This window comes from Convolutriloba macropyga, chromosome 9 (assembly GCF_964194025.1).
Source record: "Convolutriloba macropyga chromosome 9, txConMacr16.3, whole genome shotgun sequence".
Classification (NCBI taxonomy): domain Eukaryota; kingdom Metazoa; phylum Xenacoelomorpha; order Acoela; family Convolutidae; genus Convolutriloba; species Convolutriloba macropyga.
In genome coordinates, this window is record NC_134476.1 from 62,714,039 (window position 1) to 62,729,657 (window position 15,619).

Consider the following 15,619-nt stretch of genomic DNA (forward strand, 5'->3'; position numbering starts at 1 on the left):
GGTTTTATGGTTAGGTCAGCGTAGCACTTTTAATCAAGCACTTCTTGTTTTTCGTCAGTTTTGATTTTTTTTATTCACTTTCCCTTATGAAATTAAAACAAAATTAATTTTAACTTTTTCAGTCCTTTCTTTTCGAACAGAAAATTTTTGCATTTGTTCTCCTCAGACTGACGACTATTATATTATACGAATTAAGATCATTTGTTTATACTACCTATCTGCTTTAATTGGTTGGAAGTTAATTCGTATTGCGATTGAAAGAGTATTGAAACTATGGGCCATCAAACATGGAACTTAGCGCGGACAGCTAACTCAATATTAACAATGCGAGCGTGGGTTCGAGACTCAGGATGAGCCAATTTCATCCGTCTAAACTTTTCAGACAATTCCAAACTGAGAACAATGAAACTATGATGCCAAACACCTCCAAAAACAGAACAAAACTTAGTGCAATGCACTAATAACGGTTAAAATTCTGACATCCACACAATGAGGTTCGAGTCCCACCAACGTCATCAAACATTTAATATCCTGAAAATTTATTTTTTTTTGTTTTAATTAATTAACAGTACTTGTTACTTACCTTGTGATAATGAAAGTTGCCGATCACACCATCCCTACGAGGCTAGCCATGAATCCGATCCATTATCTTTTTGAAATTCCAAGTTCAGCCAGTAGAAGCCCTCCATGGTGCTTGAAATGGCTGAGTGCGCCGGACGCAAAAGAAGTCTTTAATACAACAGGAACAGAAACTCAGTTTTAACGAGAACTTTCTGCTTCAATACTGCTTTTTTAAACTGAAACTCTTTCTTAATATGTATTAAACTTCTTTTAACGAATGGTTGTACATAAATTGTGTAATTGTGGCTCAATTGCTTTTAGCCTAATTGTTGTGATAAACTTATTAAATAGGTAAGTATCAACTCTATTTGATAAGTTTTATTTGAATGCACTCTGCGTTAGCGGAGTGCAGCCTAAAGAATGGAACTCAGCGATTTGCACTAACCTATAAGTTAGATTAATAAAGGGAAATTTTACAATTATTATTGATGTTTCCGAGACAGTTCCAAATATCAAATATACAGTAAACGCAAGCAGGGGAACTATTAGAATGGCCTTTACAAGTATATGGGGTGTGTTTGGAGCAATGGTTATTGCTGAAATTGTCATTTACAAAAAGTATCCGCGCTCGATGAGGCTTAACTTTTTCGATCACCGAACTTTGTTTTGGCCACCAAATCGTCAATTTTAGTCCGAAATGGCTCATTTTTTGTGGGCATGCTCCACTTGAGCCATAGTTGGGGCTAAAACAAAAAAATCTGGCACAGCGAACCATTTTGGACAAGTTTTTACCAATTTCCAAAAAAGTATCCGCGCTCGATGAGGCTTAACTTTTTCGATCACCGAACTTTGTTTTGGCCACCAAATCGTCAATTTTAGTCCGAAATGGCTCATTTTTTGTGGGCATGCTCCACTTGAGCCATAGTTGGGGCTAAAACAAAAAAATCTGGCACAGCGAACCATTTTGGACAAGTTTTTACCAATTTCCAAAAAAAGTATCCGCGCTCGATGAGGCTTAACTTTTTCGATCACCGAACTTTGTTTTGGCCACCAAATCGTCAATTTTAGTCCGAAATGGCTCATTTTTTGTGGGCATGCTCCACTTGAGCCATAGTTGGGGCTAAAACAAAAAAATCTGGCACAGCGAACCATTTTGGACAAGTTTTCACCAATTTCCAAAAAAGTATCCGCGCTCGATGAGGCTTAACTTTTTCGATCACCGAACTTTGTTTTGGCCACCAAATCGTCAATTTTAGTCCGAAATGGCTCATTTTTTGTGGGCATGCTCCACTTGAGCCATAGTTGGGGCTAAAACAAAAAAATCTGGCACAGCGAACCATTTTGGACAAGTTTTCACCAATTTCCAAAAAAGTATCCGCGCTCGATGAGGCTTAACTTTTTTCGATCACCGAGGCTTTTTGAGGCTCTAAAATGTGTAAATATCGAATAAAAGTTTTCTATGAGGTTTGAATACTCAAAAGAAAAAGCCTACAACACCTGGTGTTCCCAAGCGGTCACCCATCCAAGTACTAACCAGGCCCAATGTTGCTTAACTTCGGTGATCGGACGAGAACCGGTGCATTCAACATGGTATGGTCGTAGGCATTTGCGTAAGTGGGAGCGAATTTATATACAACAGTATTGTATTGTAGTCCTATATTCATATACAGGATCACTTTAACTCGCCGCCTTGCGGTTTGCAAAATAGTCACTTAATACATGCAATTTTAGCCACGTTTGTGTTATAATTTATGCAATTCGTAGCCATACAGTGTATTATGACCAACGCACAAACTTTTTGCTTCCAACCATCCACAATACAGTGGAACGGCCCCAAAACAAGGGAGAGATGAATTGGGTCCGAGGAACCTGTTCGACCGGACATTGAACCGGAGGCATGACTTCAGTGGGTTTAGGCCGGTACTTGGGAAAATCATAGCTCAATTGCTTTTAGCCTAATTGTTGTGATAAACTTATTAAATAGGTAAGTATCAACTCTATTTGATAAGTTTTATTTGAATGCACTCTGCGTTAGCGGAGTGCAGGCTAAAGAATGGAACTCAGCGATTTGCACTAACTTATAAGTTAGATTAATAAAGGGAAATTTTACAATTATTATTGATGTTTCCGAGACAGTTCCAAATATCAAATATACAGTAAATGCAAGCAGGGGAACTATTAGAATGGCCTTTACAAGTATATGGGGTGTGTTTGGAGCAATGGTTATTGCTGAAATTGTCATTTACAAAAAGTATCCGCGCTCGATGAGGCTTAACTTTTTCGATCACCGAACTTTGTTTTGGCCACCAAATCGTCAATTTTAGTCCGAAATGGCTCATTTTTTGTGGGCATGCTCCACTTGAGCCATAGTTGGGGCTAAAACAAAAAAATCTGGCACAGCGAACCATTTTGGACAAGTTTTTACCAATTTCCAAAAAAGTATCCGCGCTCGATGAGGCTTAACTTTTTCGATCACCGAACTTTGTTTTGGCCACCAAATCGTCAATTTTAGTCCGAAATGGCTCATTTTTTGTGGGCATGCTCCACTTGAGCCATAATTGGGGCTAAAACAAAAAAATCTGGCACAGCGAACCATTTTGGACAAGTTTTCACCAATTTCCAAAAAAGTATCCGCGCTCGATGAGGCTTAACTTTTTCGATCACCGAACTTTGTTTTGGCCACCAAATCGTCAATTTTAGTCCGAAATGGCTCATTTTTTGTGGACATGCTCCACTTGAGCCATAGTTGGGGCTAAAACAAAAAAATCTGGCACAGCGAACCATTTTGGACAAGTTTTCACCAATTTCCAAAAAAGTATCCGCGCTCGATGAGGCTTAACTTTTTCGATCACCGAGGCTTTTTGAGGCTCTAAAATGTGTAAATATCGAATAAAAAAATTCTATGAGGTTTGAATACTCAAAAGAAAAAGCCTACAACACCTGGTGTTCCCAAGCGGTCACCCATCCAAGTACTAACCAGGCCCAATGTTGCTTAACTTCGGTGATCGGACGAGAACCGGTGCATTCAACATGGTATGGTCGTAGGCATTTGCGTAAGTGGGAGCGAATTTATATACAACAGTATTGTATTGTAGTCCTATATTCATATACAGGATCACTTTAACTCGCCGCCTTGCGGTTTGCAAAATAGTGACTTAATACATGCAATTTTAGCCACGTTTGTGTTATAATTTATGCAATTCGTAGCCATACAGTGTATTATGACCAACGCACAAACTTTTTGCTTCCAACCATCCACAATACAGTGGAACGGCCCCAAAACAAGGGAGAGATGAATTGGGTCCGAGGAACCTGTTCGACCGGACATTGAACCGGAGGCATGACTTCAGTGGGTTTAGGCCGGTACTTGGGAAAATCATAGCTCAATTGCTTTTAGCCTAATTGTTGTGATTAACTTATTAAATAGGTAAGTAGCAACTCTATTTGATAAGTTTTATTTGAATGCACTCTGCGTTAGCGGAGTGCAGCCTAAAGAATGGAACTCAGCGATTTGCACTAACTTATAAGTTAGATTAATAAAGGGAAATTTTACAATTATTATTGATGTTTCCGAGACAGTTCCAAATATCAAATATACAGTAAATGCAAGCAGGGGAACTATTAGAATGGCCTTTACAAGTATATGGGGTGTGTTTGGAGCAATGGTTATTGCTGAAATTGTCATTTACAAAAAGTATCCGCGCTCGATGAGGCTTAACTTTTTCGATCACCGAACTTTGTTTTGGCCACCAAATCGTCAATTTTAGTCCGAAATGGCTCATTTTTTGTGGGCATGCTCCACTTGAGCCATAGTTGGGGCTAAAACAAAAAAATCTGGCACAGCGAACCATTTTGGACAAGTTTTTACCAATTTCCAAAAAAGTATCCGCGCTCGATGAGGCTTAACTTTTTCGATCACCGAACTTTGTTTTGGCCACCAAATCGTCAATTTTAGTCCGAAATGGCTCATTTTTTGTGGGCATGCTCCACTTGAGCCATAGTTGGGGCTAAAACAAAAAAATCTGGCACAGCGAACCATTTTGGACAAGTTTCCACCAATTTCCAAAAAAGTATCCGCGCTCGATGAGGCTTAACTTTTTCGATCACCGAGGCTTTTTGAGGCTCTAAAATGTGTAAATATCGAATAAAAGTATTCTATGAGGTTTGAATACTCAAAAAAAAAAGCCTACAACACCTGGTGTTCCCAAGCGGTCACCCATCCAAGTACTAACCAGGCCCAATGTTGCTTAACTTCGGTGATCGGACGAGAACCGGTGCATTCAACATGGTATGGTCGTAGGCATTTGCGTAAGTGGGAGCGAATTTATATACAACAGTATTGTATTGTAGTCCTATATTCATATACAGGATCACTTTAACTCGCCGCCTTGCGGTTTGCAAAATAGTCACTTAATACATGAAATTTTAGCCACGTTTGTGTTATAATTTATGCAATTCGTAGCCATACAGTGTATTATGACCAACGCACAAACTTTTTGCTTCCAACCATCCACAATACAGTGGAACGGCCCCAAAACAAGGGAGAGATGAATTGGGTCCGAGGAACCTGTTCGACCGGACATTGAACCGGAGGCATGACTTCAGTGGGTTTAGGCGGGTACTTGGGAAAATCATAGCTCAATTGCTTTTAGCGTAATTGTTGTGATAAACTTATTAAATAGGTAAGTATCAACTCTATTTGATAAGTTTTATTTGAATGCACTCTGCGTTAGCGGAGTGCAGCCTAAAGAATGGAACTCAGCGATTTGCACTAACTTATAAGTTAGATTAATAAAGGGAAATTTTACAATTATTATTGATGTTTCCGAGACAGTTCCAAATATCAAATATACAGTAAATGCAAGCAGGGGAACTATTAGAATGGCCTTTACAAGTATATGGGGTGTGTTTCGAGCAATGGTTATTGCTGAAATTGTCATTTACAAAAAGTATCCGCGCTCGATGAGGCTTAACTTTTTCGATCACCGAACTTTGTTTTGGCCACCAAATCGTCAATTTTAGTCCGAAATGGCTCATTTTTTGTGGGCATGCTCCACTTGAGCCATAGTTGGGGCTAAAACAAAAAAATCTGGCACAGCGAACCATTTTGGACAAGTTTTTACCAATTTCCAAAAAAGTATCCGCGCTCGATGAGGCTTAACTTTTTCGATCACCGAACTTTGTTTTGGCCACCAAATCGTCAATTTTAGTCCGAAATGGCTCATTTTTTGTGGGCATGCTCCACTTGAGCCATTGTTGGGGCTAAAACAAAAAAATCTGGCACAGCGAACCATTTTGGACAAGTTTCCACCAATTTCCAAAAAAGTATCCGCGCTCGATGAGGCTTAACTTTTTCGATCACCGAGGCTTTTTGAGGCTCTAAAATGTGTAAATATCGAATAAAAGTATTCTATGAGGTTTGAATACTCAAAAGAAAAAGCCTACAACACCTGGTGTTCCCAAGCGGTCACCCATCCAAGTACTAACCAGGCCCAATGTTGCTTAACTTCGGTGATCGGACGAGAACCGGTGCATTCAACATGGTATGGTCGTAGGCATTTGCGTAAGTGGGAGCGAATTTATATACAACAGTATTGTATTGTAGTCCTATATTCATATACAGGATCACTTTAACTCGCCGCCTTGCGGTTTGCAAAATAGTCACTTAATACATGCAATTTTAGCCACGTTTGTGTTATAATTTATGCAATTCGTAGCCATACAGTGTATTATGACCAACGCACAAACTTTTTGCTTCCAACCATCCACAATACAGTGGAACGGCCCCAAAACAAGGGAGTGATGAATTGGGTCCGAGGAACCTGTTCGACCGGACATTGAACCGGAGGCATGACTTCAGTGGGTTTAGGCCGGTACTTGGGAAAATCATAGCTCAATTGCTTTTAGCCTAATTGTTGTGATGATGATAAACATTCTGATAATGTCACTCTCGGATTATTACCGCAAAGTGTGATAGGAAAGCGAAAGCAAGTACTCCACTTTGTGCAGGAACGTCCTTTGGGAGTGAGTCTTTTATAAAAAGAGATTTTTCACTAAAAGCTGCTTTTTCACTAAGATTTAAAATCCTGGCTTTTTCTTTTACCTTTTTCTCCTAATTTTACTCTTCAAAATTTCTTTTAAATCCCTTTCCTCCTTAGCTTTAGCTTTTTAAGTTCCTCTTTTTAAGTTGCTCTCTCCTTTACTGTAGAGCGCTTAGAGTTCTTATTAAGTTAACTTCTGAGTTTTCCAAAACACTAATTTTTATTTGAGAAACCTTTCGTTTGTCACAATCTACTTTTCATAAGTCTTGGTCTTCAAACAATTAAGTTTTCCCCTATGGGGGAGAACACTATCCCCTCGTTGATGACGCCTACTCCCAGCGAAAACCAAAATATGTATTCTTCAATCACTCAAAAAGGCTTGTCGAAAGAAACCAACTCAAGCGAATTCCAGATCATGCAAATTATTCCTCCATTTACGAAATCAATTATTTTAAACACAGATTCTCTGAACAACGCCTATCTTCAGTGTGCTAAATCAATTCTGCACGAATTCCCGCAAGAAGCACGAAATCAAATAACAATCAGCAAAACATTCGCATACATAAGAGACAAAAGACTTCATTCGCTGACTGTTGTTTCACCACCAACTGTCAAAAAGCAATACCATTCGATTAGATCCAGAGGCCTAAATTTACTAGGCAAAATCGTTTTTCCTATGGGCAAACATTTCCTCAACACAGAAAAATCATTCTATCCTAGAAGATACAATATCAAATTCAGTAATCTCCCTTATGTTTGCACAGACACTGAAGCCCTGAAACTAATAGATCTTCCAGAGGGAATAGAACATAGCCCCGCAATTATTCGAATGAAAGACAACATAGGAGGCGATCTCATCTTCAATGGTTATGCAACACTGAGTGTGACAGTGAAAAACGCAACTGAAGAGGAAAGATTAAAAACTTGGTCATATGAAAATCGGATCGCAGAATTCAAAGAATGGAACAGCTTAGAGATCAAGTTCCATGCTCCCTCATTACATAACTGCAGTTACTGTGAAGAAAGCAAACTACAGTATCGGGGACACCATAAAGATTGGTGCTACTTATGGCAAAACCAGCTACAAAGAATCAAAAATGTGCAAAACATAAACAAAGAAACAAAGAATAATCGTGCTGACAAGCAGAAACCAACAAATTTTCATAAAGTTCCCGAAACTGAAACAATCAGTGACACCTCCTCTTGCAACTTGACCATAGATGAAGAGGAAGTGGAAGAAACTTATACAGAAGAAATTTGTAGTGGCACAACAGAAAATGCTACAGTCATAGAAAAAGAAACAGAAAACGCTGACAAAACCTCAACCAACATACAAAACGCTGAATGTAATGATTCCGCCTATCTTAATACAGAGAAGTTTCAATCTTTAGAGCTTGATAATAGTGCTGTTCTCAAACAGTACAGACCAGGCGCCAAAAGGCCACTTAGTGAAACACAAAAACAACAAAACGCGCAAATCGCAAAACACTTCTTGAACGATCAGTGGATTAAGAAGAAAAATCAGTTCGAACAAAACAAAAATGATTGAGCACAAAGTTTTCTGTTTGAATTCATGTGGCCTTAAGAGCCCGAAAAAATTCTTCGCAATAATCGAAAAATGCTACAAATTAGCTAGCGGATCTTTATTCATTTTGTGTATCCAAGAATCGAAAATTCCAGCTCTATCTCGTTCACACGAAACAGTTCTCGAGCAATACAAATTACGCTATCATCTAGTGCCTGCAATAAACTGCAGTGGAGGTTTAGTTACAGTTTGGAGTGAAGAACTAAAAACTGATAATCAAATACTGCAATCACGAGATCACTCTGGAATTAATTTTACGGAACTCAATCTAACTGTATTCAATGTATATCTGAATACAAGCTTCTATTGTGAAAAGTTGAAGCAATTAAGCTCAAATCTCTCGAAACTCAACACGGAACGATCTATTGTTTTAGCAGGGGATTTTAATGCTTTCAGTCATGATTCGCGAAACACATCAACTGCTCTTCGAAGCGTAGACGATAGAGTTAAGCGATTTGTAAAGCTCCAAACGGTTACAGAGCATGCTCTACTATTTGATGCAGCGGTAGAACTGGACGTACTTGATTTCACACACTATGACAAAAGAACATCGTCTTTTTCACGAATAGACTATTTTTTTACAAACCAAACCCAGTACAGCGAAATGAAAGTACATCGGAGCAATTTCTCAGATCACATGCTGTTAGAACTAAGCAACAAAAGCGAAGAAAAAGAACGAGGCCAAAGCTTTTGGAAAATGAACGATGCTATTTTATTTCCAAACAAAGAGTACATCAAAACAGAAATAGAAGCATTTGGAATGAACTGTTTGACACATGAAAGTTATGAAGAGCTGAAGTGCCACATACGTGATGTCTGCCAAGCCTTAGCTATCAATAAATCAAAAATCTTAAGCTCGCAAATGAAAAACATCCTGGCCGAAGAGAAAAGGCTGAGAGAACAAATACAAAATCATGACTCCAATGAAAAAATTTTAAAACGATATAATGATACAGTCTCGAAAATAAATGCGTATGACAACAACAAACAAAAAGATCAGTTCATCCACTTCAAGAAATTGACCCAATCATGCGAACTTGGAAACGCGAAAGACTTGAAAACTTGGGCAAAGCAAAAAAACAACACGAACAATATTACTTCACTTAGGGTTGGTGCAAGTGTTACAACAAATCAGGAAGAAATCATCAAAGTCTTTGAAAACCATTTTTCACAGCTTTACAAAAGCAAGAAAAAAGGCTCTTTTGAGATTTTTCTTGACCATTTGAAAGAGCGCAAAAACGAAGCAACAAATGATGTAAATGAAATCACCATAGATGAAGTATTGAAAGCAATTAACAAACTCAATGCAAAGAGCTCACCGGGTTCGGATGGAATAACCTCAAACTTTTACAAGACTTTTAAGAGAGAAATGGCCCCATTGCTACAAAGCGTTTTCAACAATATTGTTCGAACTGAAAAAGTCCCTGAAAGCCAAAATATTGCAATCTTAAAACTTCTGCCTAAAACTGATAATCCGAGAACTGTTGATGAATTTAGACCTATAAGCTTGCTGAACACTGACCTCAAAATTCTATCACACATTCTATCTGCCAGAATCATAATAGATCTTGAAGACATAATAGGCCAACATCAGCATGCATACTTGAGCAAAAGACAAATCCATATAGCATTAAATAAAGTTCGAAAAGCCCATAAGCAACTAAATAACAGCAAATGCCTTGTGAATCTGGATTTTTCAAAAGCTTTTGACAAAGTAGACAGAGATTACATCTTCGCCCTTCTCGATAAAATTGGCATTGACCAATACACAAAATCTGCCATCAGAACAGTTTACAATGAAACGAAAGCAATTATTGAAATCAATGGCTACCTTTCCAAAACAATTGTACTACAACGCGGAGTTAGGCAAGGTTGTCCCCTTTCAGCTTTACTTTTCATACTTGCTGTTGAGCCCTTGCTTTGCTGTATAGACAACTCACCACATATTAAAGGATTCACCAGCTCAAAAACAGTGGCTTATGCAGACGACATTACTTGCTCAATACGCATATCATCGATTGAAGGACTATTTGACACTGTCAAAGATATTTGCGATTGCACTCAACTAGAAATCAACGTCAAAAAGAGTGAGATCCTGTCAACGAGAGACATAGCTTTCTATAAAACTGTACGTGTAACAAAAATCCTGGGCATTAAATTCTTTACTGATAAATTATCAACAAACTTACTTGATCTCATCAAAACACAAATTGCCATTTACATGCGCTTCATTTCTCGATCGAAAACTTTAAAAGCCAAGAGACAAATCATTGAAACCTTTATCCTTCCAAAGTTCCTGTATTATTCAAGACACACGGACACAACAGTAAATATTCTGACGAATGTTCAAAAACTCATCAACAATCTACTAAAAACTGGTGACAAAATGGAAATTAGAAGTGAAGTTCTTTACCAATCTGTTGCTGTGGGCGGTATCTCTCTTCCACATATTACATCAAAAATAATCTCAGAAAAACTGATAGACGAAATTAACTCATCAAACGAGAACGATGTTTCCTTTCCAAATGACTTAACAATTTTGTTAAAATCTTTAAAGCTCAAAGTCTCTCAAACTGACAACAGTATCCTTCTGTTTAAGAACAACATCGAAACTTCCCTGAGACTTGACAAAGCCTTAAGAACAAGTGAGATTTACTGGTATATCATTGCTCAAGTTTTTCCAACAAGTTTTATCGAGGACCGCTTAAACAAATCCGTCATAAAGTACAATTGTTCAACGAAAGAATTAACTCTCTTTAGCAAAAATATCTGGAAATTTTACAAACTTTTGCCACAACAACAAAATCTTTTATATCGCCTTGCCTTCAATTGTCTTGTTGACAAACAGATTAGATGGATGAAAAATTTTTCGGAGTCACCAATTTGCAGCTATTGCGAAAAAGAGTTTGAAACATCGGAACATTTAATTCTCAAATGCGAACAATTATCTGGAGCGAGAAGTACCCTAAGGCTGAATAGTTGGCGCGACGTCTTTGTAAATATGAAAGTTGAAACTCTTAGATTTACGGCAAGTGTCCTAAATGGATCCTGGCAAGAAACCCCTGAACAAACAAAAAACTATTTGAATTTTGTACTTAATTTGTAAAGCTTCAACAATGAAATCTGATAAATTTTCCTTGTAAATACCAACTGTAACGATTCATCAATGAAACCTGCTGAATTATTTCAACATCATTGTAAATAACAACTGTAAATAATAGCATCTGAATTTATTATTTAAAAGCCTAATTGTTGTGATAAACTTATTAAATAGGTAAGTATCAACTCTTTTTGATAAGTTTTATTTGAATGCACTCTGCGTTAGCGGAGTGCAGCCTAAAGAATGGAACTCAGCGATTTGCACTAACTTATAAGTTAGATTAATAAAGGGAAATTTTACAATTATTATTGATGTTTCCGAGACAGTTCCAAATATCAAATATACAGTAAATGCAAGCAGGGGAACTATTAGAATGGCCTTTACAAGTATATGGGGTGTGTTTGGAGCAATGGTTATTGCTGAAATTGTCATTTACAAAAAGTATCCGCGCTCGATGAGGCTTAACTTTTTCGATCACCGAACTTTGTTTTGGCCACCAAATCGTCAATTTTAGTCCGAAATGGCTCATTTTTTGTGGGCATGCTCCACTTGAGCCATAGTTGGGGCTAAAATAAAAAAATCTGGCACAGCGAACCATTTTGGACAAGTTTTTACCAATTTCCAAAAAAGTATCCGCGCTCGATGAGGCTTAACTTTTTCGATCACCGAACTTTGTTTTGGCCACCAAATCGTCAATTTTAGTCCGAAATGGCTCATTTTTTGTGGGCATGCTCCACTTGAGCCATAGTTGGGGCTAAAACAAAAAAATCTGGCACAGCGAACCATTTTGGACAAGTTTCCACCAATTTCCAAAAAAGTATCCGCGCTCGATGAGGCTTAACTTTTTCGATCACCGAGGCTTTTTGAGGCTCTAAAATGTGTAAATATCGAATAAAAGTATTCTATGAGGTTTGAATACTCAAAAGAAAAAGCCTACAACACCTGGTGTTCCCAAGCGGTCACCCATCCAAGTACTAACCAGGCCCAATGTTGCTTAACTTCGGTGATCGGACGAGAACCGGTGCATTCAACATGGTATGGTCGTAGGCATTTGCGTAAGTGGGAGCGAATTTATATACAACAGTATTGTATTGTAGTCCTATATTCATATACAGGATCACTTTAACTCGCCGCCTTGCGGTTTGCAAAATAGTCACTTAATACATGCAATTTTAGCCACGTTTGTGTTATAATTTATGCAATTCGTAGCCATACAGTGTATTATGACCAACGCACAAACTTTTTGCTTCCAACCATCCACAATACAGTGGAACGGCCCCAAAACAAGGGAGTGATGAATTGGGTCCGAGGAACCTGTTCGACCGGACATTGAACCGGAGGCATGACTTCAGTGGGTTTAGGCCGGTACTTGGGAAAATCATAGCTCAATTGCTTTTAGCCTAATTGTTGTGATAAACTTATTAAATAGGTAAGTATCAACTCTTTTTGATAAGTTTTATTTGAATGCACTCTGCGTTAGCGGAGTGCAGCCTAAAGAATGGAACTCAGCGATTTGCACTAACTTATAAGTTAGATTAATAAAGGGAAATTTTACAATTATTATTGATGTTTCCGAGACAGTTCCAAATATCAAATATACAGTAAATGCAAGCAGGGGAACTATTAGAATGGCCTTTACAAGTATATGGGGTGTGTTTGGAGCAATGGTTATTGCTGAAATTGTCATTTACAAAAAGTATCCGCGCTCGATGAGGCTTAACTTTTTCGATCACCGAACTTTGTTTTGGCCACCAAATCGTCAATTTTAGTCCGAAATGGCTCATTTTTTGTGGGCATGCTCCACTTGAGCCATAGTTGGGGCTAAAACAAAAAAATCTGGCACAGCGAACCATTTTGGACAAGTTTTTACCAATTTCCAAAAAAGTATCCGCGCTCGATGAGGCTTAACTTTTTCGATCACCGAACCTTGTTTTGGCCACCAAATCGTCAATTTTAGTCCGAAATGGCTCATTTTTTGTGGGCATGCTCCACTTGAGCCATTGTTGGGGCTAAAACAAAAAAATCTGGCACAGCGAACCATTTTGGACAAGTTTCCACCAATTTCCAAAAAAGTATCCGCGCTCGATGAGGCTTAACTTTTTCGATCACCGAGGCTTTTTGAGGCTCTAAAATGTGTAAATATCGAATAAAAGTATTCTATGAGGTTTGAATACTCAAAAGAAAAAGCCTACAACACCTGGTGTTCCCAAGCGGTCACCCATCCAAGTACTAACCAGGCCCAATGTTGCTTAACTTCGGTGATCGGACGAGAACCGGTGCATTCAACATGGTATGGTCGTAGGCATTTGCGTAAGTGGGAGCGAATTTATATACAACAGTATTGTATTGTAGTCCTATATTCATATACAGGATCACTTTAACTCGCCGCCTTGCGGTTTGCAAAATAGTCACTTAATACATGCAATTTTAGCCACGTTTGTGTTATAATTTATGCAATTCGTAGCCATACAGTGTATTATGACCAACGCACAAACTTTTTGCTTCCAACCATCCACAATACAGTGGAACGGCCCCAAAACAAGGGAGAGATGAATTGGGTCCGAGGAACCTGTTCGACCGGACATTGAACCGGAGGCATGACTTCAGTGGGTTTAGGCCGGTACTTGGGAAAATCATAGCTCAATTGCTTTTAGCCTAATTGTTGTGATAAACTTATTAAATAGGTAAGTATCAACTCTATTTGATAAGTTTTATTTGAATACACTCTGCGTTAGCGGAGTGCAGCCTAAAGAATGGAACTCAGCGATTTGCACTAACTTATAAGTTAGATTAATAAAGGGAAATTTTACAATTATTATTGATGTTTCCGAGACAGTTCCAAATATCAAATATACAGTAAATGCAAGCAGGGGAACTATTAGAATGGCCTTTACAAGTATATGGGGTGTGTTTGGAGCAATGGTTATTGCTGAAATTGTCATTTACAAAAAGTATCCGCGCTCGATGAGGCTTAACTTTTTCGATCACCGAACTTTGTTTTGGCCACCAAATCGTCAATTTTAGTCCGAAATGGCTCATTTTTTGTGGGCATGCTCCACTTGAGCCATAGTTGGGGCCAAAACAAAAAAATCTGGCACAGCGAACCATTTTGGACAAGTTTTCACCAATTTCCAAAAAAGTATCCGCGCTCGATGAGGCTTAACTTTTTCGATCACCGAGGCTTTTTGAGGCTCTAAAATGTGTAAATATCGAATAAAAGTATTCTATGAGGTTTGAATACTCAGAAGAAAAAGCCTACAACACCTGGTGTTCCCAAGCGGTCACCCATCCAAGTACTAACCAGGCCCAATGTTGCTTAACTTCGGTGATCGGACGAGAACCGGTGCATTCAACATGGTATGGTCGTAGGCATTTGCGTAAGTGGGAGCGAATTTATATACAACAGTATTGTATTGTAGTCCTATATTCATATACAGGATCACTTTAACTCGCCGCCTTGCGGTTTGCAAAATAGTCACTTAATACATGCAATTTTAGCCACGTTTGTGTTATAATTTATGCAATTCGTAGCCATACAGTGTATTATGACCAACGCACAAACTTTTTGCTTCCAACCATCCACAATACAGTGGAACGGCCCCAAAACAAGGGAGAGATGAATTGGGTCCGAGGAACCTGTTCGACCGGACATTGAACCGGAGGCATGACTTCAGTGGGTTTAGGCCGGTACTTGGGAAAATCATAGCTCAATTGCTTTTAGCCTAATTGTTGTGATTAACTTATTAAATAGGTAAGTATCAACTCTATTTGATAAGTTTTATTTGAATGCACTCTGCGTTAGCGGAGTGCAGCCTAAAGAATGGAACTCAGCGATTTGCACTAACTTATAAGTTAGATTAATAAAGGGAAATTTTACAATTATTATTGATGTTTCCGAGACAGTTCCAAATATCAAATATACAGTAAATGCAAGCAGGGGAACTATTAGAATGGCCTTTACAAGTATATGGGGTGTGTTTGGAGCAATGGTTATTGCTGAAATTGTCATTTACAAAAAGTATCCGCGCTCGATGAGGCTTAACTTTTTCGATCACCCAACTTTGTTTTGGCCACCAAATCGTCAATTTTAGTCCGAAATGGCTCATTTTTTGTGGGCATGCTCCACTTGAGCCATAGTTGGGGCTAAAACAAAAAAATCTGGCACAGCGATCCATTTTGGACAAGTTTTTACCAATTTCCAAAAAAAGTATCCGCGCTCGATGAGGCTTAACTTTTTCGATCACCGAACTTTGTTTTGGCCACCAAATCGTCAATTTTAGTCCGAAATGGCTCAATTTTTTGTGGGCATGCTCCACTTGAGCCATAGTTGGG

The 15,619-nt window shown here is 38.5% G+C and overlaps 7 non-coding genes across 7 annotated transcripts; all 7 read right to left on the reverse strand.

Annotated features, from left to right (window-relative positions):
* Positions 1 to 2,046: 2,046 nt before the first annotated feature.
* Positions 2,047 to 2,165, reverse strand: LOC142347657 (5S ribosomal RNA). The gene has a single exon (XR_012760638.1). It is a non-coding gene; the product is annotated as a 5S ribosomal RNA (ribosomal RNA).
* A 1,324-nt stretch (positions 2,166 to 3,489) lies between these two features.
* LOC142347658 (5S ribosomal RNA) lies at positions 3,490 to 3,608 on the reverse strand. Its single transcript, XR_012760639.1, has one exon. It is a non-coding gene; the product is annotated as a 5S ribosomal RNA (ribosomal RNA).
* Positions 3,609 to 4,744: 1,136 nt separating this feature from the next.
* On the reverse strand, positions 4,745 to 4,863 carry LOC142347659 (5S ribosomal RNA). Its single transcript, XR_012760640.1, has one exon. It is a non-coding gene; the product is annotated as a 5S ribosomal RNA (ribosomal RNA).
* Positions 4,864 to 5,999: 1,136 nt separating this feature from the next.
* On the reverse strand, positions 6,000 to 6,118 carry LOC142347660 (5S ribosomal RNA). Its single transcript, XR_012760641.1, has one exon. It is a non-coding gene; the product is annotated as a 5S ribosomal RNA (ribosomal RNA).
* Positions 6,119 to 12,217: 6,099 nt separating this feature from the next.
* On the reverse strand, positions 12,218 to 12,336 carry LOC142347661 (5S ribosomal RNA). The gene has a single exon (XR_012760642.1). It is a non-coding gene; the product is annotated as a 5S ribosomal RNA (ribosomal RNA).
* Positions 12,337 to 13,472: 1,136 nt separating this feature from the next.
* LOC142347663 (5S ribosomal RNA) lies at positions 13,473 to 13,591 on the reverse strand. The gene has a single exon (XR_012760644.1). It is a non-coding gene; the product is annotated as a 5S ribosomal RNA (ribosomal RNA).
* Positions 13,592 to 14,539: 948 nt separating this feature from the next.
* LOC142347664 (5S ribosomal RNA) lies at positions 14,540 to 14,658 on the reverse strand. Its single transcript, XR_012760645.1, has one exon. It is a non-coding gene; the product is annotated as a 5S ribosomal RNA (ribosomal RNA).
* Positions 14,659 to 15,619: the final 961 nt, after the last annotated feature.